At 39.0% G+C, this 27,583-nt stretch overlaps 1 protein-coding gene across 1 annotated transcript in view; it reads right to left on the reverse strand.

Moving 5' to 3' along the window:
* il1rapl2 (interleukin 1 receptor accessory protein-like 2) overlaps nt 1-27,583 on the reverse strand; it is a 1,145,651-nt gene that overhangs the window by 209,705 nt on the left and 908,363 nt on the right. The gene's annotated exons all lie outside the window — the stretch shown is intronic.

The raw sequence follows: 27,583 nt of genomic DNA on the forward strand, positions 1-27,583 counted from the left end.
CTGAGAAAGAGAAAGGAGAGGGAACTAAAATCGCAGTTAATCGGACAGCCGTCATTTTTCACTCGGCTGAATTCAAAAGCAAAGGCAGACACACCAGCATCAAAAATTGCAACATTGTTTCACCTAAAGCTCCTCTACAGTGGAGGATGAGATTTTGACACTACAGGATGACATTCAGCTGAAGTATGGGGCTCATGGACAGTTTTGGAACTTACTCACAGAGGAAAAGTACCCAAACATGAGGAAATGTGCTACCTCCTTGACTGCATTATTCGGCTCTACTTATTTATGCGAGTCAGCCTTTTCCCACATGAAGATTATTAAATCCAAATTCAGTAGTGAACATAAATGTATTGAATTGTTATTGTGCCATAAAGGTTATTCAGTTATGCAAGGTACGACAACATATATTTCATGTATAAAGTATACTCCATCCATCCATCCATTTTCCAACCCGCTGAATCCGAACACAGGGTCACGGGGGTCTGCTGGAGCCAATCCCAGCCAACACAGGGCACAAGGCAGGGAACCAATCCTGGGCAGGGTGCCAACCCACTGCAGGACACACACAAACACACCCACACACTAGGGCCAATTTAGAATCGCCAATCCACCTAACCTGCATGTCTTTGGACTGTGGGAGGAAACCAGAGCGCCCGGAGGAAACCCACGCAGACACGGGGAGAACATGCAAACTCCACACAGGGAGGACCCGGGAAGCGAACCCAGGTCCCCAGATCTCCCAACTGCGAGGCAGCAGCGCTACCCACTGCGCCACCGTGCCGACCTAAAGTATACTCAGTATATATATAGTATGTATATAGCATTTTGAATGTAGGTAGATCATTTTGATCTGGTCATTTTAAAAGTAGCTTGCAAGCCGAAAAAGTGTGGGCACCCCTGTCCTACATCCTTCTACAATGCCCTCTGTCAGTCCTAGGTCTTCCTGCACCTCGTTGCTTCAGGATGTAAGAAAACACTTTTGCCTTCCAGCCCTTTCTCCACCATATAACTTAACAATTGTCCAGAACATCTTTTTAAAAAGGTACCTAATACCAGTTTTCTCCTTTGTACTGTTTTGCTACACTGGCCCCAATGACACAGCATAAGATATAAAGCTTTACATATATTCCTACTGTCTACTTTGCTTTTTATTTTTAATTAAAAGAAAAAAAAAATGACACAGATAATTATGTTGAAAAAGAACTATATGACATTGTGGCCTTGAAGGCATAACACAACAGTCTGGTTGTGGACATCTGTATCTTGAGGTCTGCTTTTACAGAGCTCTTTGTTAGCCTGCAAAGCTTTAACCTTAAAGGCAGTAAGATGTTGACAAGACCTCACAGAACATAATGGCATATTAATAAGTGCATTGTGCCAGCATTAGTCCAACTAACTACAGTTCTCCATGAAGATAACATCTCAGAACATCCGTACTGTTAGGCAGATAGTCAGTCAAGACTAATCAGTGATCCTGCAGGATTCTTCCTCCTACACCATCTTTCGTCCACTTCTTCACTGCAATGGACTCTCACAAATCCTTAAATAGATCATTTAAATGAAGGATACCAGATACTTCCATTTAAACAGAAAGGCAGACTTGTCTTCAGTCTTTCAGGAGTGTCCCCATATATGCTACAGACAAGAGCTAACCATTACGTTAGGTCACCTATAGCTAAGCTATCCCAATATCTCATCCAGATACTTTTGAAAAGCTGTCAGGGTGCTCAGTTCAACTGCACAGCTTGGTAGTTTGGTGCAGATTCATTAGTGTGAAGAAGTGCAATGACCGATGATGGCAGCTGACTCTGGGCTGTTAACCATACTTTTGCTTCTTGATCTGAGCTCTGCCTTTGACACAGTCCCTCACGATACTCTCCTAGAAAGAATAAAATCAATTGGTATCAATGGCATTCCACATGCCTGGTTTAAATCTTACCTCTCAGATGATACTCAGTTTGTACAGTTCAAAAATTCCAGGTCACAATTTTGCTCAGTTGTTTTGTGTTGTTTGGCAGGGCTCTGTCTTAGGTCCCCTTCTGTTTATTATTTACCTTCTGCCTCTTGGTCATATTTATAGGAAATCTGATATTCATTTCCACTGTTATGCTGATGACACCCAGCTTTATCTGTCTACAAGCCCGATTCTACTCTTCCACCCTATTCCCTCTCTGACTCCTTGCAGGAAGTTAAATAATGGTTGTCTGCTAAGGTTCTAAAAGTAAACAGTGATAAAACAGAGGTTCTTCTGGTAGGAACTAAAAGCGTTTTGGCCAAATGTGAAAATATTTCTTTGACTATTGACAATTCCCTAACCTCTTCTTCCTCTCAGGTTAAGAGTTTAGGTGTTATTCTCAATAGTATCTTAAAATTGAAGCACATATTAATAATAATAACTCAGTCTGCATATTTCGATCTATGTAATATTAGCCGTCTACACCCATCTCTTACTGCTAATAGCACTGCTATTCTTGTACATGCTCTAGTTATTTCTTTTATTGATTATTGTAATTCTGTCATTTCTGGCCTTCCTCACAAACTCCATCTGGTTCAGAATGCTGCTGCTTGTATCATTACCAGAACCCTTTCCACAGAACATATTACTCCTGTCCTCCAGCAGCTTCACTAGCTCCCTGTTAAATACTGCATTGATTTTAAGATTTTGCTTTTTACCTTCAAGACCCTTCACAATTTGGTACCTCCATATCTCTCTGATCTTCTTCACATCTCTCCTTACTGTATTCTGAGATCCTCCTCCTCCTCCTCTATTAATCTTATTACACCTTCTGCTTGTCTAACTACTATGGGGGTTAAAGTTTTCAGTCGAGTGGCCTTTCATCTCTGGAACTCTCTCCCACAAGATCTGTGTAACACTGACTTTCTTTCTACCTTTAAATCCTGCCATAAGATACACCTCTTTAAGCTTGCTTATTCTGTTTGATATAAATTTTAGTTGATATATTTAATTTTAATTAACTGGTTTTATTGTAAGTGTATTTTTAAAAATGTACTCTCTATTATAACTATTGATATTAATGTGATTTGTATGGTGTCCTTGAGTGTCTTAAAAGGTGCCTATAAACAAAATGAAATAATAAAATGATAAATTTCTCCTTAATTTCTACTGTTGATCATTAATGCACCATTCACAGGTTAAAAGCATTCAGCTGGATGAGCTTTATCGATGCATTTGAGAATTTACAAGTATAATAAAACATCAGATTTTGAATGCACAGTATTAGCATTCAGAAGAGTATATTATCTCCTTCTATTAAAAATACACCTGCTGCTCGCACCAGCTTACATGCCACTTTTAAACACACACACACAAAACAAGTGGTATGGAATCAGGGTTGAGGAGTACCTTGGGTAAACTGATTGGCGTTTCTATTAAATAAAGTGAAGTTATATATTGTAATACATTGTTGTTTATCATGGTGGCAGAGTGTGTTGCATGTTCATTGGACATACAAGTAAGAATATCATTGTAGTCTGTATACACAACAATATCACTACAACTATTAATAATAATAATTATTATATTCACCATTCTAGGAATATAGGCTTTAAAAAACATACATATTCAAAATTATATTATAGAACACTGTATGAATTAAACATACATCAGATTACATGTATCACTCGGGAGTCTGCAGGTTTTTTATTATCACTATCCATGCTTCATAGATAAATTTTTTCTTTGTTTAGTCATGAGATATGCATGCATGATGTTTCCTGATTTTAGAATGCATATGGCAAACTAAGTACAAAACATTCAGAGAAAAAGACCAACTTGTACAATGCTAGTGCATGGTAGCTTATGAGTCTCAATCTCTTTTTCCTGCATTATTTTGTCTTTTGTCTCCACTGAGTCAGAAGCAGCAGTCCAGAGTTTTGGACACAGATTTAGCACAGTGGATCCAGAGCAGAATTCATCATGCAGTATTTTGAATTTAATCTCAGCTAAACTGGTTGGTTTATCAGATTTGAGATTCTCTACTAACAATTCATTCATAACACAATGAAAATGTACTACATTAAAATATTAAATATGTTGATTATATGTGATAATTCTGTATTTAGTGAGTGGTATAATCTATTCTTGCATTTTGCCTTGTAGTTTGCACTATTGTATTGTATTTCTGATGTGGCAATGGCCATCTAGCTTTGTGAAAAGGATTACTGGTGTTCTATTTTGTGTGTTGTATTTATCCAATTTTTTGACACTCATTGCACACCCAACCAACCTGGAAGGGGGTCTCTCTCTGAATTGCATTTCCCAAGATTTCTTCCAATTTATTCCATACCCGTTTTTTTTTTTTTTTTTTTTTTTTTGGGAGTTTTTTCTTGTCTTCTGAGTCAGCCAAGGCTTTGGGTCTGTTAAAAAAAGGGTCCATTGAGGCATTCATTGTGTGATTTTTGGGCTGTACAAGAAATAATTTAATGTTGTTTTTGTTGCATGCCTGTCTTCAGCAATGGAGTGATGCACTATACAAAGTTCCATATTATTTTACACCCTAAGCTAATGAGACAGAGTCTGGACTTGTGACACGGAATAGGAAAAGCCTTTTAGAAAATGCAAAGGAAATTATCAGACATGGTGTGTCACTAGAATGAGAACTGAGAAAGACATAAACCAAACATTCAGTGTTCTTTTGTGTCTGATATTAAATGTTTAGTAAGTAGTTCACTGGCTAACAGTTTTTTTAAATGATTTGCTTCCTAAAAAATGTTTGGTGATTATGATTGAAAGCTTCAACCTGAAGTCAAATATGATTTCAGATTGACAGCATTATGGAGAAACATGAAAATAACTTTAATTGAATTGAGTGTGTTTAATCACTTAAAGATGCCTAAAATTGCATGTTTTTTTTTTCTACTCTTTATTCGATGCTTCTCGTTTCAGGGTCCAACAATAGTTGGCAAGAACTGATGTACTCCATTTGCCCTGACACCACTTTTCCATCATTGCAATGTCCTAGGGAGACTTTTTCCCATGTTTGCCAATGACTGCGCCAAGATTAACAGAGACAAGTCCAACTGTGAAGGCAGAAAATTAATCTTTAACTCCGTGTGGCACTGGTTGGTTTTGTATACTTGAAGCATGTTGTCAAGCAGCTAGACGTAGTTTGGCGCTCTCTAGCTGCAGAGAAAATTCTCAACAACATTCTTGAATGCTTTCCATCTGATTTCCTCCTGCCCCACTAGCAAATCTTCATAACACCCCATCATTGATGATGTGATGTGTCTGATTTGTAGACCATAAAAAATGCCTTCCTTATACTAAGCATCAGTTATTTGTAGAAAACACTCTTGGATGGCAAAATCTAAAAGGTTTCTTGTTCATCACTTCACAAAATGTTTCATCAGTTCATGTTTTATATCAAGATGAGGCAAACAAATCTTTGTTGGATTGACACGTGGTTAATGTACCAGTTTTTTCTGCACTGGAATGAAATGCTAACAGAGTGGCCAGTTCTTTTTAAGGTGATGAGACTTTTTAACATGGCTAAAGAGTAATAGCAGTGGAACTACTTTTACCTCTCCACAGATGTATCAGTTGTACTGTAGATGTAAACTTATAATATGACAGGAAATCACAAAAATAGACAATAAAGCAGTATGTGACTGGAAAATTAACAGGTGATTTTTCTGATCAGTAGGCTAAAATACATAAGATACACCTGTAATTGTTCAGGAAGCAAGTCTTTATTGTCTAGTGGTATCATTGAAGCAGTACTCTTGGTCTGTTTTACGTGATTTGCTTTAAAATAATGTCTTTGTGACTTTTACATATTAGCTCAGGCAAGACCATGCAAAATAAATTCTGAAACTTTATCTTGGATAACAGAAATGTCTACCAGCATGCAGGCAAGTAGGGAAAAAAGACTGCCCTCCATCACTTAATAACATAAAAGGACAGCACTGTAAGTGAAATCAAATTCAAATTCAAAATAATATGGACAATGGGGCTGAATGAGAGAATCCTCTTTACTGTGATAATCCTTCAGTTAAAAAGGTGACAATGAGCCTGTAATCCAGTAGACCCTTTAGGGGACAGAAGGGGTGTCAACAGCCTGATGCCAGTTGCCTCTTCACTCTCATCAGAAGGCTTATTTAAACCAGACATCCATCCTGCCAGCATGCTACAGTCTTTCAGGCAGAAATAAAAAAGGAAATTCCATTTATCTTTTCCTACTTTGTTGTCTTTTTTTGCCACAGTATAAAATCAGCTAGAGAGATTGCTGTTGAAGTTGTAATGCTAAAATATTACAAGTAGCTTCTTCCTTGACAGCTGCATGTGTACTGCTGCAGTGAACATTCAAAAATTTCCATTTTTTCACAAGAAAGTACCTTGAATAAAACCAATATGTGCCTTCTGTTAAAGTATACCGCCCTGGGTTTTCTTCGTACCTGACAATATCCTTTTGTTTTTAGAACTGTTGGCCCTTGTGCATCTTGGCAGCATCTTGGCTAAACAGCCTGTCAGTTGCATGGTAGACTCAGACACACCACCACATCTACACACTTCAGCCTAATTCACACTGTATGACTAGCATAACACGCATGTCTTTGGGATGTGAGAGTTAAACTGATGTACAAGTAGAACATGCAAACTCTACATAGGTAGAAACTGAGTCGAGATTTGAACACAGAACTCTAAATCTGTGAGGACACAGGGCTAAAAATTGTGCCACATTAGACCCTCACCTGAAGAGCTCTAAATGTCTCCGGTGATTGGATATATTAGGGAATCAGGAACCCATAAACCCAACCCTTTGCAACAATCCCCTGTATCAGATGATAAAGAGTGAGTGAGTTTAAAGCAGAAAGGTCATGTGTGAGCTGCTAGATGGACTAGTGTGTCATTTCAGGGTATCCTGTGACCATTTTGCATATATCCTCCGGTGTTAACTCTCACCTTTTAATCAGGTAGCAGCACACAGTAAAGACAAAAGGTTACCTTCCAAACTCAGAGAGCTACACCAAAAGGCAATTGGGAAGTAACCATTAACCAAATGTCCTACCCAGTCAGAGTGAGGAAAATAACTTTTTTTGCATAAAGCAGCATGACAGATGCCTATCAAGAAGAAGCTGTCCCATGAATGTCATAGTTTATAGTTCTCCACAAGGGTACAGGCAACAACACAAAGAACTAGAACCACTGTCACTGGCCATGGGCTTCATTCAGTTGCTGATTACTGGACGTGTTGTTTTGATCGGAGTAAAGACCCCCCCCCCCCCCCACCCCCCCCCCCCCCCCCCCCCCCCCCCCCCCCCCCCCCCCCCCCCCCCCCCCCCCCCCCCCCCCCCCCCCCCCCCCCCCCCCCCCCCCCCCCCCCCCCCCCCCCCCCCCCCCCCCCCCCCCCCCCCCTATTTAGTGTTGTGTCCTTTTGTCTATAAGAGAGCTGGGATAAGTCACCAGGGAAGCGGACATCCATCAACGAGACTAGAAGATTAGGGTGTGAGTAACTTTGCACAATGCTAAGGATGAGAACAGCAGGCAAGTCCCAGAGTGCAAAATGGGAGTACAGTAGAACCTCTGGTCACGAACGTTTCCGAAGACGTACAAAAAGTTCACCAAACTTTTGCATCTGTTCATGACCACACACTCTGGTGGCAAACAAAAAACACTGGTGGCCAGTTTCCCTTCCGGTTCGTATGTGCCAATGATTTCCGCACGTGTTCAGTCTCTCCCTGTACATCGTTCTCAGTCAGACGTGTATGCATTCGCTGTGAACACTTTGTGCTCTATTTCATGTGCTTTTGCATTAATTTCGCAAATAACCATGGTCTCTAAGCAAGTGAGGAGTGGTAGTGTTGGTGAAAAGAAAGGTTCAAAGAAAATTGAAATCCAATTAAAGAAAGAAATCATTGAAAACTATGAGCGTGGCATTCATGTTACCGATCTTGCTGCTGAGTACAAGAAGTCGAATCTATCGATTTCTAAATTGAAATCTTTCTTCGCGGAGCCGGACTCTCCCTCCAAACTGTAACCTCCTCTCCATCCAGCTTCCTCCTCACTTCCTTCATGCCAGAACTCAACTCTTGCAAGGTTAGTTTTCTTGTTTGTTTATGGTTAGTTTTTGTATAAATTAAGGATTTTTCAAACTTTTATTTTTTTCCCTGTGCTTAAAACTCATAAAAAAAGTGTTTACAGCGAGTGGTTCGTAAGGGTGTAGCGCAAACTCTTGCAATGTTATTTTTCTCTGTTGTTCAAGGTTTTCACATTTAGTTTACTATTACACTGTTCATTCTATGGTATAATTAACTATTTTTGTGCTTAAAAATCTTTTAAAAAATATTTACATACAGTTCGTACGGGCTGGAATGGATTAATTGTATTTACATACAATCTTTTTTTTTTAAATTAATTTTATTGTAATCATTCCGTACATATAGATCAATTTTTACAAAAAATAGGATTGAAAGCAAATCAAACCCCACCCCTGAGAAGGAGAGCATGTCCAAAGGAGTAATACCTAAGGCTTGTAAACATGCCTAAATGATTGAGTTTAATAGGGCAAAAAAAAGGTAAATGGAGAAGGAAAAGAAATGCAGAAATAATTATTTCTTCTTATTCTAAAATATTATTGATTAAATCCTGCCAGGTTTTGAAAAAATTCTGTACAGATCCCCTAAATGAGAATCTGATTTTTCCAATTTCAAATAATATAAAACATCGGTTTCCCACTGGCTTATCAGAGGAGAGTTAGGATTCTTCCAATTTAACAAAATCAGTCTGCGTACCAAAAGTGTAGTGAATGCAATCACAGTTTGCTTGTCCTTCTCCATTTCAAATCCATCTGGAAGAACACCAAACACAGCTATTAGTGGGTTAGGAGGGATTGTGACCCCAAGGCTGTCTGAAAGGCACTTAAAAATTTTGGTCCAAAATGATGTTAATTTGGTGCAGGCCCAAAACAGTGGGGCAGGAGCTTGGTTGCAGCGTTTGCAGGTTGGATCTTGCCCTGGAAACATTTTGGACAGTTTTAAGTGAGACAGATGAGCTGGATATATAATTTTGAGTTGAATAATTCTATGCTTTGCGCATATGGAGCTCAAGTGAATTCTCCTTCCACTCCTTTTCTGACATATTAATTAAGAGATCTTTTTTCCATTGTCCTCTTGGATCTTTAAAAGGAAGGGATTCTAATAAAATTTTATATATTGCAGAAATGGTGTCTAAGTCCTCTAAGTTGAGCAGTATTTTTTCCAGCATGGTGGAGGGTATGAGATGAGGAAAATCAGGCAGGTTCTGTTTGACAAAGTTTCTAATTTGAAGATAGTGAAAGAAATGTGTAGCTGGAAAGTTAAATTTGGAATGTAATTGTTCAAAGGATGCAAAGATATTGTCTATATAAAGATCTCTGAACAATTTAATCCCAAATCTTTTCCAGATATTAAAAACTGGATATGTTTGCGAGGGTTGAAAGAGGTGGTTCTCTTGCAAGGGTGCCACAGATAAAAGATTCTACATCTTAAATTGCTTTCTAATTTGGTTCCATGTTCTGAGTGAGTGAAGCACAATTGGGTTACTAGTATATTTGCGATAACTTGCATTTATTGGAGCGGAGAGCAGGGAATATAAAGAAGTGCTGCAGGATTTTACTTCTATTGCGGACCAGGCCTGTGTATGTTCATTTATTTGTGTCCATGTTTTTATGACTTGTATGTTTGCTGCCCAGTAATAAAACTGAAAATTACAAAATTTGATGTTTTATTATACTTGTAAATTCTCAAATGCATTGATAAAGCTCATCCAGCTGAATGCTTTCAACCAGTGAATGGTGTATCAATGATCGACAGTGGAAATTAAGGAGAAATTTATCATTTTATTATTTTATTTTATTTTTATTTTGTTCAAGAAGTACAAGTACAAGAAGTCGAAATCTACTAGAAATCTATCGATTTCTAAATTGAAATCTTTCTTCGCGGAGCCGGACTCTCCCTCCAAACTGTAACCTCCTCTCCACCCAGCTTCCTCCTCACTTCCTTCATGCCAGAACTCAACTCTTGCAAGGTTAGTTTTCTTGTTTCTTTATGGTTAGTTTTTGTATAAATTAAGGATTTTTCAAACTTTTATTTTTTTCCCTGTGCTTAAAACTCATAAAAAATGTGTTTACAGCAAGTGGTTCGTAAGGGTGTAGCAGAAACTCTTGCAATGTTAGTTTTCTCTGTTGTTCAAGGTTTTTACATTAGTTTACTATTACACTGTTCATTCTATGGTATAATTAACTATTTTTGTGCTTAAAAATCTTAAAAAAAATATTTACATACAGTTCGTATGGGTTGGAATGGATTAATTGTATTTACATACAATCTTATAGGGAAATTACGTTCGGTTTCAAACAAATTACGGTCGTGACCAGAGGTACCACTGTACTTATCATTGGGTTAAGGTCATCCTGCTCGTACATTCACCTTATGGGCTTTCCCTTCAAAAGGTAGGAAACACTTTACCATTCTTTATTTCATCGGTGTGTTCAAACATATTGCATCCTAATCCGCTTAATTTAGCCTAAGATGTACACATCTATTCAGCTACTTTCTGAACCTGCTTTAGTCTGTTACTGTATTTTAGGGAGCCATAGCTTATTTGGCAGCACTGGGTAATAATCAGGAAATCTCACTGGATGGTATCTCTGAATTTCACAGCACACATTCACTACAACACACACAGTCAATTTAGAGTTGCCAGTTGTGTCAAGGATATGTAGATTAGGCTAAATCCTATCTAAATCCACTGAAGACTACATTTTAATGAGTGGGCTACAAATCAGTAAGATGCACATTGCCACGTCTTATTGAGATCAGATCACATTCCCTCACATATGGATCATGTGTCTATAGCAGTGCACTCTTTTTGTAACTATTTGCTTTATTGCCCTGGGGTGGCAATGACAAATGTTTATTTTCATATGTTCACTCTCTAAAGAGGGCAAAGATTACATACTGTATATACCTATCAATATCAATATAACATTTATTAAATGTACAACTTATACAATGACTATCACAAAACAAACATTTCACAAAACAACATAAATGACTCAGTACAATAGTCACTAAAATAAGCATTCCTCAGGAGTCAATCAATATCCACTTTGATGGTCATACCTGTTTTAATGTCAGCTACAGGATGATTTGACTGGAAGAACAATAAAGCTAGAAACGTGCAATGGCCGGTAAGGTTCACAGGAAGAACAGAGCACTCTCAGAGTCAATGTCAGTGCATTGAATAACATGAACCCTTTTCCTAGTGGCAGTGGCAGTAACTATAGTGTTCATAATAACAATAATACTATAAAAAAAAGATGTGTTGCCAAATTCATCATAAAATACTATAATGCCCTGAGCACTTGACCCCTTACACGGCCTTAGTCCCTGGGTATCTGGTAGTTCATGTACAACTGGATAACCAGGAGTGAGAAAGACACACTTGAAAATGCAAATAACAATAGTTGCTCCTTATTGCAGCTAGTGCACATAAAAATAACAGCCAAAAGTCAGTGTCAAGCAGCTTCAACAACACCGTCAATTTCAGCAATGACACAACAAAAATAAATTATGTAAAAAGGCAAAAATAATAACTATTTACAAGTATTTGCAAAACTGCACCATCAGGAGCTCTGCGGTGAATGTATCCTTTCAACTTAACAGTGGATTATGTACTCAAGGACACCAGTGAAAATTAAGGGAAGTTCATTTAGGAGTGGAGCCAGAAAGTACTTCTTTACTCAAAGAGTTGTGGGACTCTGGAACAAACTAATGAGCCATGCAGTTGAAACAGAAACCTTGACAACCTTTAAGAAATACCTGAAGGAGTTATTGGGACAGCTTAGCTATTAGCTAAACAAACGAGCCTGATGAGAAGAGACCATTCAGTCCATTTGATAAATTTCTGATGTTTTTATGTTCTTACAGTCTTGTGTAAATCAAAAAGAAAAGGTTTTCTTCTTTCCAAAGAATATTAAAAGAGTTCAAGAAGTTCTTCCATGAATACAAAAAGAACGAATCAAAATCAATAATCAAAAATAACCTAATAAATTTAAATAAGTATACAACGATCACCACTCCAGGAAGTAATTCAGAAGTTGGTTATAGAATGCTGCTGTAGTGTGAATAGCAAGTCCCAGTGAACATATGAAGAAATGCATTAATGGAGTAATTTTGAGGTCCACTCAAATGCTCAGCAGCTTGAATCAGCCAAAAGATGACCTTTAGCTTTCATGCAGGCATTTTATACCACCACAGGGTTTCACTGCCCAATCCCCTTTAACACTCTGGGAAGTCTATCCTATCATTGCACACATTGTGATGTCAGCTACGCAATGTGTCCATCTGCAATAGGAAATTCCTGTATCTTTCAAACCTCCTCACATGCATGTGCATGCTAGCATATAAACAAAGTCTCTCTGCTCCCTGCTTCTAAACTGTTTTCTAAACTTTACCCAGGCTGACAACTCTTTCTAGTTCCCTGCTCCATGGCAGTAGACCACTTCCAGGGTGATGGCCTCATTATCTGGAGGCGTATTCGTGTTCATAGGCCTCTGATCAATATGCACACTCTGGGACAACTACTGCTAAAGAGCTTCTGAATGCTGCAGTGGAGTTACTAGCACTAAAATCCTTCTCCCTTCACCAATCCTGTTTCTTAAGGTAAGTGCAAGTTTAACTATTTATAAAAGTGTTTCTGGGTTATAAACAGTTAAATGTCCGTAACTTATATTGAAAACCACTAATACTGTGATGAAACTCTTCACAAGCGCACACTCTCACAAGTCATATAAAGTCAAACAAGAATCATCCCCACCTGTATGTCTGGGGTATAAGAGAAAGTGAACTAACCGGAGTATATCAATATCAATGGCCTAGGAATCAAACCTTGGGTCCTGGAGCTGTAAGGACACTGCACCAACTACTGCCCTTCTGTGCCACCCACTAGTGCAGGGGTTTTCAAACTCAGTCCTGGGGACCGACTGTGGCTGCAGGCTTTTGTTCCCACCATCTTCTGTTTTTAATAGGACTCCTGGGCTAATAAAATGAGCTGTTATTTCTCAGATTCTGTGTTTTGGGAACAATATAGAAATTAGAAAACTAAGAAAAAATAATAATAATAATATGTACTAAGCAGGTATATGTGGATAATGTATTTTTTTCTTTTTAACAATATTTTCATCTTGATTTTCATCCTCCTTTTCCAAGTGTTCTAATTGTTTAATTAATCCATTATTTTACTAATTAGTGGGTCTGACGCTAAAGTAGTTGCAGCTTTTCATGATTCAGTGTTGTTTGCCTGGGTGTCTGCTTTGCTAGTTTTTAACTGTAATTATTATGATACAATGAAGGGAGCAAACTGTAAAGAGGAAGGGGAAAATATAATGAAATCAACAAAACAGAGTTAAGCATTTAAATCTATAGCAAAAATAGGAATATTTCTAAACATCTTATAATTATAAAGATGATGTTGCTGTGCTTTTCTGAATATAGAACAAAAGAAGAGAGAAAAAATCCCACCTAATTAAATGAGATCAGTGTTATCAGTTATTGTCACTGATTATGAATCTGGCTGGAACAAAAACCTGAAGCCACAGTGGGTCCCCAGGACTGAATTTGAAAACCCCTGCACCAGTTTATACTGTATGTATACATTTATTTACAAATAACAGGCAGGCACAAGCAAACATTTTGTTTTCTTCCATAACCAATCCAGCATCCCTTTTTTGTCTCCTCTACTGAATTTTTGAACACATGCCTTCTCTGTCATTAAGATCAACATGAACCCCCAATTGATAAACACCTTAGTTAGGTCTTTTAGATTCTTCAGTCAGGATCAGGAGCTCAAGCACTGATTTATCTCGCTGTTAATAATCTCATGTTGTCTCACCATTGTGATGGACAACAGTAAAGACATGACAACTTGGCAAAAAGTAAAATATGTATACAATCATATGAAAAAGTTTGGGAACCCCTCTTAATTCTTTCGATTTTTGTTTATTATTGGCTGAGCTTTCAAAGTAGCAACTTCCTTTTAATATATGACATTCCTTATGGAAACAGTAGTATTTCAGCAGTGACATTAAGTTTATTGGATTAACAGAAAATATGCAATATGTATCATAACAAAATTAGACAGGTACATAAATTTGGGTACCCTGACAGAGATATTACATCAATACTTAGTTGAGCCTCCTTTTGCAAATATAACAGCTTCTAGACGCCTCCTATAGCCTTTGATGAGTGTCTGGATTCTGGATGGAGGTATTTTTGACCATTCTTCCATACAAAATCTCTCTAGTTCAGTTAAATGTGATGGCTGCCAAGCATGGACAGCCTGCTTCAAATCATCCCATAGATTTTCGATGATATTCAAGTCAGGGGACTGTGACAGCCATTTCAGAACATTGTACTTCTCTCCTTTGTAGATTTCAAACTGTGTTTTGGGTTATTGTCTTGTTGGGATATCCAACCCCTGCGTAACTCCAACTTTGTGACTGATGTTTGAACATTATCCTGAAGAATTTGTTGATATTGGATTGAATTCATCCGACCCTCGACTTTAACAAGGGCCCCAGTCCCTGAACTAGCCACACAGCCCCACAGTATGATGGAACCTCCACCAAATTTGACAGTAGGTGGCAGGTGTTTTTCTTGAAATGCGGTGTTCTTCTTCCACCATGCAAAGCGCTTTTTGTTATGACCAAATAACTCAATTTTTGTCTCATCAGTCCAAAGCACTTTGTTCCAAAATGAATCTGGCTCGTCTAAATGAGTATTTTCATACAACAAGCAACTCTGTTTGTGGCGTGAGTGCAGAAAGGGCTTCTTTCTCATCTCCCTGCCATACAGATGTTTTTTTGTGCAAATTGCGCTGAATTGTAGAACGATGTACAGATACACCCATCTGCAGCAAGATGTTCTTGCAGGTCTTTGGAGGTGATCTGTGGGTTGTCTGTAACCATTCTCACAATCCTGTGCATATGCCACTCCTGTATTTTTCTTGGCCTGCCAGACCTGCTGGGTTTAACAGCAACTGTGCCTGTGGCCTTCCATTTCCTGATTCCATTCCTTACAGTTGAAACTGACAGCTTAAACCTCTGAGATAGCTTTTTGTAGCCTTCTCCTAAACCATGATACTGAGCAATCTTTATTTTCAGATCTTTTGAGAGTTGCTTTGAGGATCCCATGCTGTCACTCTTCAGAGGATAGTCAAAGGGAAGCACAACTTGCAATTGACCACCTTAAATACCTTTTCTCATGATTGGACACACCTGTCTATGAAGTTCAAAATTTAACGAGCTAATCCAACCAATTTGGTGTTACAAGTAATCAGTATTGAGCAGTTACATGCATTCAAATCAGCAAAATTACAAGGGGACCCAAATTTTTGCACAGCTAGGTTTTCACATTTGATTTAATTTCATACAACTAAATACTGCTTCACTAAAAAACTTTGTTCAGAAAACACCCCAGTACTCAGATGTTCTTAGGAAATGAAAGACATACCACTGTTATCTTTTTTTGTTGAAAGTAGAGTAAATTATTATGCAGGCTGAGAGGAGTTCCCATACTTTTTCATATGACTGTATATATATATATATATATATATATATATATATATAATATATATATATATATATATATATATATATATACAGAACATTTTATATTATATATATATATATCCTGAACTGGTTATTAAAAAAGACCCCCATCTGCAGTATGTCTCTTTCATTGGTGATTTCAAGGCAAAGGTTACAGGTCACAGCTCTGCCACTTTTATTGTTTGCACTCCACCAGGTGGAGAATCTTTTTTATGACACACAGCTCAGCAAATAATATTCCCTTCTCTAGTAAAGGTTAAGAGAGCTGATTTTCAAGGAGCCATTAAATCTTCACAGCACTTAAAGTCTCTTCGGCTAATAAACAGTGACAGCTGTGGCATAATTGACCAGCAGTAAGACCTCATGACAGCTCTCTGGAACAATTAATTACAAATTCTGTTACGCTACAGAGCACTGGACGGTGTTTCTAGATCTTAATTTGCCTCAATGCAAATGCACAGAACAGAAGATGCAAAAAAGTGTCTCTGATAAAATGTGGAAAGATTGTTTTATTAGTTGATTAGCCTTTAGCACTCACATTTATATACAGTATGCTACAGAAACATACATGACTATCATCTTGTGGAAGTGGCACAGAGCTGCCCAATAGGTTTCAGGCACATGGATCCAAATCATGGCCATGTCACTGTTTGTACGGACACTGAACACTTTTCCCATGTATAACTGGCTTTTTCCCAGTACTCCTCACTAATCTCAAAGATGTGCCTCTAAAGTTGACTGGTCAAGTGAGTTTGAGTGCCTGCCATCCATAGGTGGTTTCTGCCTTGTGCCTGATGCATACATCTTTCATAGCTCTTTAATGAAAAAGAATCATTAAAAATGAGTGGATGGCCAGCAACGATCAACAGTGGCACTGGGTGAATATTGAAACTTTATGAAATGACTTAAATGTCCGCCAAGCTTTTTAGACTTGGCATTAAGAAAGTTCATCATACACGAGACTGCTAAAAAGCTGCTTTTAGGTGCCAATTCCTGCTTTCCAAAATCACCTTATGAAATGGTCATTTAGGAATGGAAGTGCAGTTAACATGGCTAACTGTCTGTACCCTAGGCACTGTGGTGTCAATGTGATTATTCACTTTAGTTGCTGACCTGCTCCCAGTGACATCCCTTGGGGGGGTCTCTTTGACTGGAACTGTGGCAGTTATGCACACTTCATAAAACGCAAACGGATTGACACTGCCTGAGCTGGTTTGAAAGGTGCTCATTTTAACCTGACACTCAGAAATTCATGCTGTTGCTGACATTTATCTTGCACTAGACCAACACAGTATGTGAAGGCTATGGGCCTTTCACTCAAGGCAGCCCTTTGCTTAGCAAGATGTAATCACAAATGAGAGTGTCAGCTTTTATACTCTGACTGCTACATAAGGGATAGGCAAGTTATTATCACACACTTTTCAGCATGGTTAGAAGCTCCAGGAGTCCAAGTGATCAAAAACAAGTTCCATGCTATATTATATTGAATTGAGCATACTATTGTGTGTACAAATGATAATTTCAAGCTTCATTTGTTACTTAAAATGAGATATTAAATTTATGCAACATAACATAATATACTCCTATATATAAACCTTGATATGCATTAGTTCAGGAATAAGAGGGTGATAGAGTCCTTCCCTTCTTTGAGTACAAAGCAGGAACCAAACCTGAATTAGGTGCCAGAAAATCACAGGGCCCAAACAATCAGATGAAGCCTACAGAAAATATTGAAAACGTTATATTTATTTAAAAAAAATCATTTTGAATTGAATCGCCGCTTTTGAGGAACAAATACCTGCACCGTACTTGCAGAGAAGCAGTCTAAATCACAATCCATGCGGGAGTGAGTAATGCTTATGACATATGGCACTGGAGCTGTGGTAAGAGCAGAGAAGGATGGGGGATGAGGAAGATTTATGGTCTGTTATTCAGACTCTTCACTCTATTAAGTTTAATTGGCCCGGCTACATAGGCTCTTATCCTATCAGGCAATTTAATGGCCACACCAAAAGGACAAAAAAAAAAGGATTTCCTGGGTGAACTGCGACAAAAAATGTTCCTATGTTATTCTGTTTCAAAACTAGATAGAGGTGCAGACGGAATTTTCTTCTGCACCCCGCTCTATATTCTTATGCTATTAAGTAGCATTTGCTGCCATTATAATTCAAGTTATTATAAATACAATGAGACACATTTTAAACCTTTATGTGTAAATATCCAAGAGGTCAGTAAAATGGTTTATAGCCACACGAAACCTTGAACATACTGTACAAAGGAACCAGCAAGGATGGAAAACACAAACAGTAAGGTGGAATAAAATAAAACAATGCCTCTTGACGCCATGCAAGGGAATGCATAAATTTGAGTGTGCTATGAGACACAGAACCGAAACAGACATGGGTATAAGAGTATATATGAGGTGGTAGCAGCCTGGAAGAGAGCATGATTTTCCCCTCCGTGACACTAGAGGGCAGCTAACACAGCAGTTGTTGTTATCCACTCACCTGAAATAACCACAGAGGTGTGAGGCCTTCAGAAATAGCCAGGAAACCAGGCCTGAATCCTACAAGCCTGCCTAATGGAGATGCACCAAAAGGTATTTCTAGCTTGGGCCTACACTGGGCTAAAAAGCACTTAGTAACTTGTAAAGTTCAAAAACATAATCAAATCTGTCCAAAAGTACACACAAAATGCTCTTCTAGGGAGGCTAGCTGGTACAGAACAAGACAACAAAAAATCCTTAATAAAAGGAGAATTACCCAAGAAAAATAAAATAAAATACAACAATAGGTTCAAAAGAATGAAAACAGGAAAAAGAGTTGCCAACATGACAATTCTAAGCAAACAAGTCTCAAAAAGCTATTCTGAAAAAAGTAGTAAAGCAGGAAAAGCTCACCAACCACTAAGAGCATACAGTGTAACGCAGAGGGACTGCAATTCCCATGAGTCTTTATAGGGCTGGGAGCAGTCACTCAAAGAAGACTGACATGTGGTCCTGTCTCTTGTAGAAACCAGCAACAAAATATAAGGGACATAACAGAAAAAGCATCCACACATAGAAACTAAACAGTAATCAGAACTGATAAAAAAAATACATACAGTCATATGAAAAAGTTTGGGAACCCCTCTTAATTTTTGTTTATCACTGGCTGAGCTTTCAAAGTAGCAACTTCCTTTTAATTTATGACATACCTTATGGAAACAGTAGTATTTCAGCAGTGACATTAAGTTTATTGGATTAACAGAAAATATGCAATATGTATCATAACAAAATTAGACAGGTACATAAATTTGGGCACCCTGACAGAGATATTACATCAATACTTAGTTGAGCCTCCTTTTGCAAATATAACAGCCTCTAGACACCTCCTATAGCCTTTGATGAGTGTCTGGATTCTGGATGGAGGTAGTTTTAATATTCTTCCATACAAATTCTCTCCAGTTCAGTTAAATTTGATAGCTGCCGAGCATGGACAGCCTGCTTCAAATTATCCCATCGATTTTCAATGATATTCAAGTCAGGGGACTGTGATGGCCAATCCAGAACATTGTACTTCTCCCTCTGCATGAATACCTTTGCAGATGTCGAACTGTGTCATTGTCTTCTTAGAATATCCAACTCCTTCGTAAATTCAACTTTGTGACTGATGCTTGAACATTATCCTGAAGAATTTGGTGATATTGGGTTGAATTTATATGACCCTCGACTTTAACAAGGGCCCCAGTCCCTGAACTAGCCACACAGCCCCACAGTATGATGGAACCTCCACCAAATTTGACAGTAGGTGGCAGGTGTTTTTCTTGAAATGCGGTGTTCTTCTTCCACCATGCAAAGCGCTTTTTGTTATGACCAAATAACTCAATTTTTGTCTCATCAGTCCAAAGCACGTTGTTCCAAAATGAATCTGGCTCGTCTAAATCAGTATTTGCATACAACAAGCGACTCTGTTTGTGGCCTGAGTGCAGAAAGGGCTTCTTTCTCGTCTCCCTGCCATACAGATCTTCTTTGTGCAAATTGTGCTGAATTGTAGAACGATGTACAGATACACCATCTGCAGCAAGATGTTCTTGCAGGTCTTTGGAGGTGATCTGTGGGTTGTCTGTAACCATTCTCACAATCCTGCTCATATACAGCTGCTGCATTTTTCTTGGCCTGCCAGACCTGGGTTTAACAGCAACTGTGCCTGTGGCCTTCCATTTCTTGATTACATCCCTTACAGTTGAAACTGACAGTTTAAACCTCTGAGATAGCTTTTAGTAGTCTTCCCCTAAACCATGATGCTGAACAATCTTTGTTTTCAGATCTTTTGAGAGTTGCCTTGAGGATCCCATGCTTTCACTTGTCAGAGGAGAGTCAAAGGGGAAGCACAACTTGCAATTGACCACCTTAAATACCTTTTCTCATGATTGGACACACCTGTCTATGAAGTTCAAGGCTTAACGAGCTAATCCAACCAATTTGGTGTTGCAAGTAATCAGTATTGAGCAGTTACATGCATTCAAATCATCAAAATTACAAGGGCACCCAAATTTTTGAACAGCCAGTTTTTCACATTTGATTTAATTTCATACAATTAAATACTGCTTCACTAAAAATCTTTGTTCGGAAAACACCCCAGCACTCAGATGTTCCTAGGAAATGAAAGACATACCACTGTTATCTTTTTTGTTGAAAGTAGAGTAAATTATTATGTAGGCTGAGAGGGGTTTCCAAACTTTTTCTTATGACTGTAATTATACAAATAGCATAAATAGCATACAATAATATTTAGCAGATAAAACAAACAAAAGGATAAAGCCAGGGGAAGCCCTGGCTTAAACAAAACAGCAATAGAGAAGATTGTCTAACCCTCTATTAGTAGAGAGATGGCACATGATCTTAGTAGTGTAGATGTTATGATTTTGGTTTCTGGCCTTCTGTAATTCTGTTTTATTAATCTGTAAATTTATTTCTCTACTTCATTTTTATATTAATCTAGTTTTAATTTTAGTCTTTCGTATTGTTTCTTTTTGTGGATGCTGCCTTTTGAACTTGTTTTTGATGACTGTGGCCATGTTGTTTATGGTCGCTATGCCTGTTTCCATTCATTTGATATGAACATCACATTATACATAACACCATTGCTTCTTACCTATTTAAGATGGCGACTCTTTTATTCACTAATAAAAACATTATCATTCAGGTTAGTTAGCTTCTTAGTATCTACGGGTATTCAGACCCCCTGCCTGTTTATACAGCTTGATTTCTGCATGATCCTATTTGCTTCTACCTATTTTCTGGTTCCTTTTCCTCTTGCCCATTCCCTCACAACTGTTTCTCTCAAGGTATTTTCAACAGTAGGGAGCATAAAATATAAAGTACTAGCAAAATACCCGCGCTTCGCAGCGGTGAAGTACTGCTTTAAAATTTTAAATAATAAACTGAGGGAAAATGTACCAATAATTATTTGTTAAGGATCTCTTTGTATACCGCGCTGTCAGTTTGCCCCTCCGGTTGTAATATGACCAAGCTGTGCGCTGAGCTTACTCTTGAGCATGCAACGTATAGTTGGCCATGTGAAAAGCAATCTTGCCTCAAATCAATGCCAACCTTTTGTAGGGTCTGTCCCTGAGACTTATTAATTGTCATTGCGAAGCAGAGCCTTACTGGAAATTGTAGGCATTTGAATTGAAATGGGAGATCAGAGGGTATAACGGGGATGCGAGGAATAAAAACTCTCTTCCCTGAGCCACCGCCAGTAAAAATAGTTGCCTCAATTAGATTCTTTTGCAGGCATGTGACCTAAAGTCTCATACCATTACAAAGTTTCGGTGGCTGTAAGTTTCTCAGTAACATTATTGGTGCCCCAACCTTCAAAATTAGATTATGCTCAGGAGTGCCTGGAGGATTCAGAGTGTGGACCGAGCTGCAGGCTATGGACGTATATATGTACGTAAGTAGGATTCAGTTAGCGTTGGGAACCCGCATACCAAATTTCTTGAAGATGGGCCCAATAAGTAACAAAGACCGTTGGAAAGTTCAATATGGCGGCCGACAGTGGTGTCATACCACTGAAATAAGTACGTACATCGGTTTTGGTTAGCGCAGGGAAGCCGCCTCCCAGATTTCGTGAAGATGGGGCCATAAATAAGAAAGTTTAACATGGCGGACGTTGTTGACCGTTATGACCTATACGTGTAGAATTTCGAAATGAAACCTGCTTAACTTTTGTAAGTAAGCTTTAAGGAATAAGCTTGCCAAATTTCAGCCTTCTACCTACACGGGAAGTTGAAGAGTTAGTGATGAGTGAGTCAGTGAGGGCTTTGCCTTTTATTAGTATAGACTAGCAAAATACCCGTGCTTCGCAGCGGCAAAATACTGGCTGAATATTTTAATTAAGAAAAAAGTAAACATTTTTAAACTGATGGAAAACATACAAAAAATTATTTGTTAAGGATCTCTTTGTATACCACGTTGTCAGTTCGTCCCTCCAGTTGTAATATGACCAAGCTGTGCGCTGAGCTTACTCTTGAGCATGCAACATACAGTTGGCCATGTGAAAAGTAATCCTGCCTCAAATCAATGCTAACCTTTTGTAGTGTTTGTCCTTCAGACTTATTAATTGTCATTGCGAGGCAGAGCCTTACTGGAAATTGAACGCGTTTGAATTGAAATGGGAGATTAGATGGTATAACGGGGATGCGAGGAATAAAAACTGTGTCACCTGAGGCACTGCCAGTAAAAATAGTTGCTTCAATTAGGTTGTTTTGTAGAGATGTGACCTGAAGTCTCGTGCCGTTACAAAGTTTTGGTGGCTGTAAGTTTCTCAGTAACATTATTGGTGCCCCAACCTTCAAAATGAGATTATGCTCAGGAGTGCCTGGAGGATTTAGAGTGTTGAGAAACTCTATCGGATAATGTACCGCGTCTTCTACTTCTACAACTGAATCAACAGATTGATATGTTTTTGGTTGTGAAGGTAGTTCTTGAAGTAAAATGTGGTTTATAGTCGTAGTCATGTCATTTTTTGGTGTCATGATAGCTCTCTCTCTTAACCATGACACGTCATTTTGGTGGAGATTTCGTAGATCGGGGTAAACATTTTGAAGAAGGCTTTGTAAGGTATTCATGATGAGACAGAGATTTGTAGGAATATTTATTTTACGATTTTCTTGTATGAAGGTGCCATCACCTATACTCATCAGAAGAGCAGAGAACTCCTCGGCTTTTTTGTCGCCTTTCAAATGAACTCTCAAGTTTATTTTTAAAGTAACAACATTGATTTGTGGCCATAGGTATGAAGATTTCAGAGATGCTTTAACTTCATCAGCGCGTGTTCCTCTGGGCACGACTGGTAGGGTTTGGCGGAAGTCTCCAGCCAGTAACACTGTCAAGCCTCCCATAAGTTTGTTGGTGTTTCGGATGTCTTGGAGGGTCCTGTCTAAGCCTCAATACCTGCTCTGTGTGCCATAGTGCATTCATCCCAGACAATAAGCTGACAATGTCGCAGCACTTCAGCCATGTTGCTCTGCTTTGATATATTACACATGGGGGATTCAGTATGGTTGAGGTTCAGAGGCAGCTTGAAAGCAGAATGAGCAGTTCTGCCACCCTCTAGAAGAGTTGCAGCAATGCCAGAAGAAGCCACAGCTATGGCAATGTTACGTTTTGCTCGGATTTTTGCAAGGAGAAGGTTTATTAGGAATGTCTTACCAGTTCCTCCTGGAGCATCAAGGAAAAACACCATGCCAGTGGCTGACGTAACGCTGCTCATGATTTGGTCATAAACTGACTTTTGGTCACTATTTAGCAAACACCGCTCGTTATTTGTGACTATATTGGCCAATTGCGAGGTGTTGTAAGATGTCTCTTTCAAGTACTCGGGATTTGACGTAAGTTGTGCCAGTTCTGTTAAGGTGAAGGCAAACCGTAATGATGAAGAGATTGACCTCCAATACCAATTACATAGTTTTCAAGCAACTGCAGGCAGTTGTTATAGATCAAATGTAACCACTGGTGGACTTCTGTTCGTATATGATCTCTTTCAGTCTGTCTCCTAATATCTTCTGCTATGCTGTCTTTATGTTTTTCCCATAGGTTTAAGGGGTTTTCCATTTGGCAGAACACCAACATGACAGCAAACAGTTCACGGATCTTTTGAGGTGAGCGAGACAGAGCAGCTTCCTGTAGAGTCTCATCCCAGTTGATATCGTCATGTAATAAACCGAGTGCCCTGCAGGCTGACTTATAGGTTGGATGTAGGACACCATCAACTGTTCTGAGAGATTTGAAAGATGTGGGACCTGTGATTTTGTTGAGCAGCATTCGAAGATGGTAGCATTCAGAGTTATTCGGGTGTACAGTGTAGACCCGTCCCAGTACATTATCCTTTTTCACTACAGGGTTGCCCTGTTTCCTTTGATGAAATATGTTGTTTGCCCACACATAATATGATGGAATTTCATTATAATGAAGTTGTTTTGCAAAATCATCGTGTTTACAAAGGTCAAAGAATGCTAAAAGGGTGGTTTGTGGTGGATTGTGTACTCTATTGGCAACGTTGCCTTCTGTGAAATAAATTCTTTGTCCGTTCTCAAGATGCACAGCAAGATGAACGACCGGAGGGAAACGTTCGTGAATGGGAAAACAGAAAATGCGCCAGGCTGCTTCAGAGCTACTAATCTAACGACCAGCTTCGTATCGAGATACTTCGTCATTTTCATTTTGTATTGTAAATACTGCCTGGTCACTTCCCTTGTTAACATACTTGCAGATGTATTTGATTGATTTTACTGAACTGCAAAATTCGACATTGATGTGAGCATTGAAGAAGTGGGACAGCACAGGACTACAAGGGACCACCCATCTGTTGTCGATATCTACTCCTTTGATGTTAATTGTATGACCTCCATCAGCAGGTGCGCGACGGCGGTACTGCAGGTAACCATCTTCTCCAGTCTGAGTTTCTGAGATGAATGGATGCGGGTACTTCTTAGTGCATACTTTGTTGATCATGCAGGGTGAGTTGATATTATGAGGTCCACATGGGCCGTAAATCATGGTGGATTTTACTATTTTGTGTAGGGCAGGGTCAGTCTGTGGATCAGGAATTTCCGCACGGATGACTTGATCGATGAGAGCTGGTTGAATCCTATCTTTTAGCGACAATAGAATGTGTGCATGGGGACTACCTCGCTTTTGCCACTCTATGGTGTACATGTAGCAATTTGTACAGCCGAAAATGTTACTCTTCGTGAGCAAGTCTATCATTTTGCGAATCCTGAGATGAAATACACGACTGATAAGGTTGTGGCGATCGTGAGGTTTTTGACGTGGAAGGAGAATTTCAGTGATGTTAGGCCATTTAGGATTGCAAGTAAATGTGATGAATAAGTCAGGGCGGCCATAATGACATACGTATGTCATTGCGTCTTGTGTACGCTCGTGCATATAGCGAGGTCCTCCAGTGAAGGAAGATGGTAATATCACAGCTTGACCAAGTTCTACTAAATCAGTGTCGTTTTTGTCAATAGCATCTTTTAAGTGAACGTAATTTTCAGCTCGTAGTTTTTTCTGATTTAGTCTGATATAATTTAGATTCAATATTTGCGTACATATCAACTAAAAACTGATTTAGTAAAGTTCGGAAGAAAAGGATAGTATTATCATGATGTTGTCTGATCATAAGCCGGTATGAATAGAAGTTTGCTGCAGAGACAGTTTTGTTCATAGGTAACTTACTGGTAGCATGAACTTGAGGTATAGACACAGAATAGCCGTCTTCACCATAGCAGAACATGAGAGGATATTGAAGTGCATCATAGGATCTGTGGGTTTCCTTAATGCGTTGTAGTTTATTGTCTCTGGTTTTCAAGACAATATCTCTATTGTTGAACGTTTGCCCAACGATGACAACACCAACTTGATGAACTGAGGGTTTATTAAATCTGCCTTTGTGTGCATGTAATGGTTTTTTGTCTGCGTGAATGACAACTTTGAAGTCTTTGTCATCATCTGAAATACTGTCCATTGTGGAGTGGAAGTCCTGGATGTAAGTGTTACAGTCATGGAGCATTTTTTGTAATTGCTTGACCAGGGGTATGTTAAGTCCAGAAAAATTAGCGTAGGGGATTTGTGCTTCCTTTTCATCGTCCCCGACGAAATAAATTTGCAAAAATTTGTGTTCCTCACTCGGCATAGGTAAAAGACTGCCAATCAAGTGATACACTTGTCCCTGAACTTTAAATGAAGGCATAAAATTTCCCTCAACGATTTGTTTAGCACCAAATGACGTCATTTGAAATGTGCTGTTGTACTTTCAAATATTGTTCAAGAAATGCTCACTTTGAGGATGTTCGCCATTTAACAGGCCCTCAAGAAGGTCAGGAAGCTTACGTAAAGGAGTGAGAGAGACTTTACCACCGTTACAGCACAAACCAGGAGACTCGCATTTCCACTTCTGAGCTTGACAATAGTCACAGTGAACATCCATGGATCCAGTGTGTACTGTTTTGTCAGACTCAATGTATGTTTGGGTCGTACGCAAATCCACAATTGGCTTTTTTGAGCCAAACCTGTTGTTTTCGTATGAGCCGCTTTTCATTATTGGGATCGTATCTAGAAACAGAAGCTCTATTAACTTGTAGATTTGCCTCCGTGTATTTAGCGACAGCGTCTCTATGAACTTGTGGATTCGCTTGCGAGTATTTAGCGACAGCATCCCTATTAACTTGTGGATGTGCTTGCGAGTATTTAGCCACAGCGTCCCTATTAACTTGTGGATGTGATTGCGAGTATTTAGCCACAGCGTCCCTATTAAGTTGTGGATGTGCTTGCGAGTATTTAGCCACAGCGTCCCTACTAACTTGTGGATGTGCTTGCGAGTATTTAGCCACAGCGTCCCTATTAACTTGTGGATGTGCTTGCGAGTATTTAGCCACAGCGTCCCTATTAACTTGTGGATGTGCTTGCGAGTATTTAGCTACAGCGTCCCTATTAACTTGTGGATGTGCTTGCGAGTATTTAGCCACAGCGTCCCTATTAACTTGTGGATGTGATTGCGAGTATTTAGCCACAGCGTCCCTATTAAGTTGTGGATGTGCTTGCGAGTATTTAGCCACAGCGTCCCTATTAAATTGTGGATTTTTCTGCGAGTATTTCGCGGCAGCTGCACGAAGTTGCTTCCGTCTAGCTGCATCAGAAAATCTACCACGACGTCTGATACGCCTCCTTTTTACTGTGTTCTCACAGCTTGGATTGCTGCTGTCATAATCGGCTCGAGCTGGATTTGTGTTGAACTGACATTCGGTATGTGTCAATCGATATAAGCATACATGGCTTCATCAATAACTTCGCATCCATCTTTTGAGAGTTGAAATATTCATAAACATCAAAGTGTCCACTACTCAGATCGTTACCTGTGAATCTAAGATGTTTAAGAGGCATTGACGGTTCTCCAAAGGTGTAAAATATTTGGCCATTTTGGTACACTTGAAAGCGACAACCAAACAATTCAGCGGCAGCCATCAACTCACATGCAGAGCCATAGGTGAAGGGCTTGAGCATTTCAGTCTTATAGTGCTCCTGTGTACTATAATTATCTCCTCTACCATCATCAGTCCACACTTTGAACCTGTCCCAGTCATTTAATACATAAGACACAATGTCCCTGCGGATATCAAAAGTGAGCCTGATATGTCCGTGCAATATGTAACACAGAGAATGGAAAAGGCAGGCGCCATCTCGGGGCATGGACACCACTCGGTAAGTAATAGTTCTTTGATTGATGGTGATCACCTCCATAGACATGTTAATAGGGGTACAGTTGGAAGAATAAAGGGAATGGGTACTTGATCAGTAAACAAAGTATAAAATACCTACACAATAATTATAACAATCGTAATAAACAAAACAGTAGAGAACCGCGAAGCAAGGAGAAAGGACGGCCTTATATGGCGTATTTGGCGGCACCTGCACGAAGTTCCTTAAA

This window comes from Erpetoichthys calabaricus, chromosome 12, assembly GCF_900747795.2.
Source record: "Erpetoichthys calabaricus chromosome 12, fErpCal1.3, whole genome shotgun sequence".
In the NCBI taxonomy this organism is placed as follows: domain Eukaryota; kingdom Metazoa; phylum Chordata; class Cladistia; order Polypteriformes; family Polypteridae; genus Erpetoichthys; species Erpetoichthys calabaricus.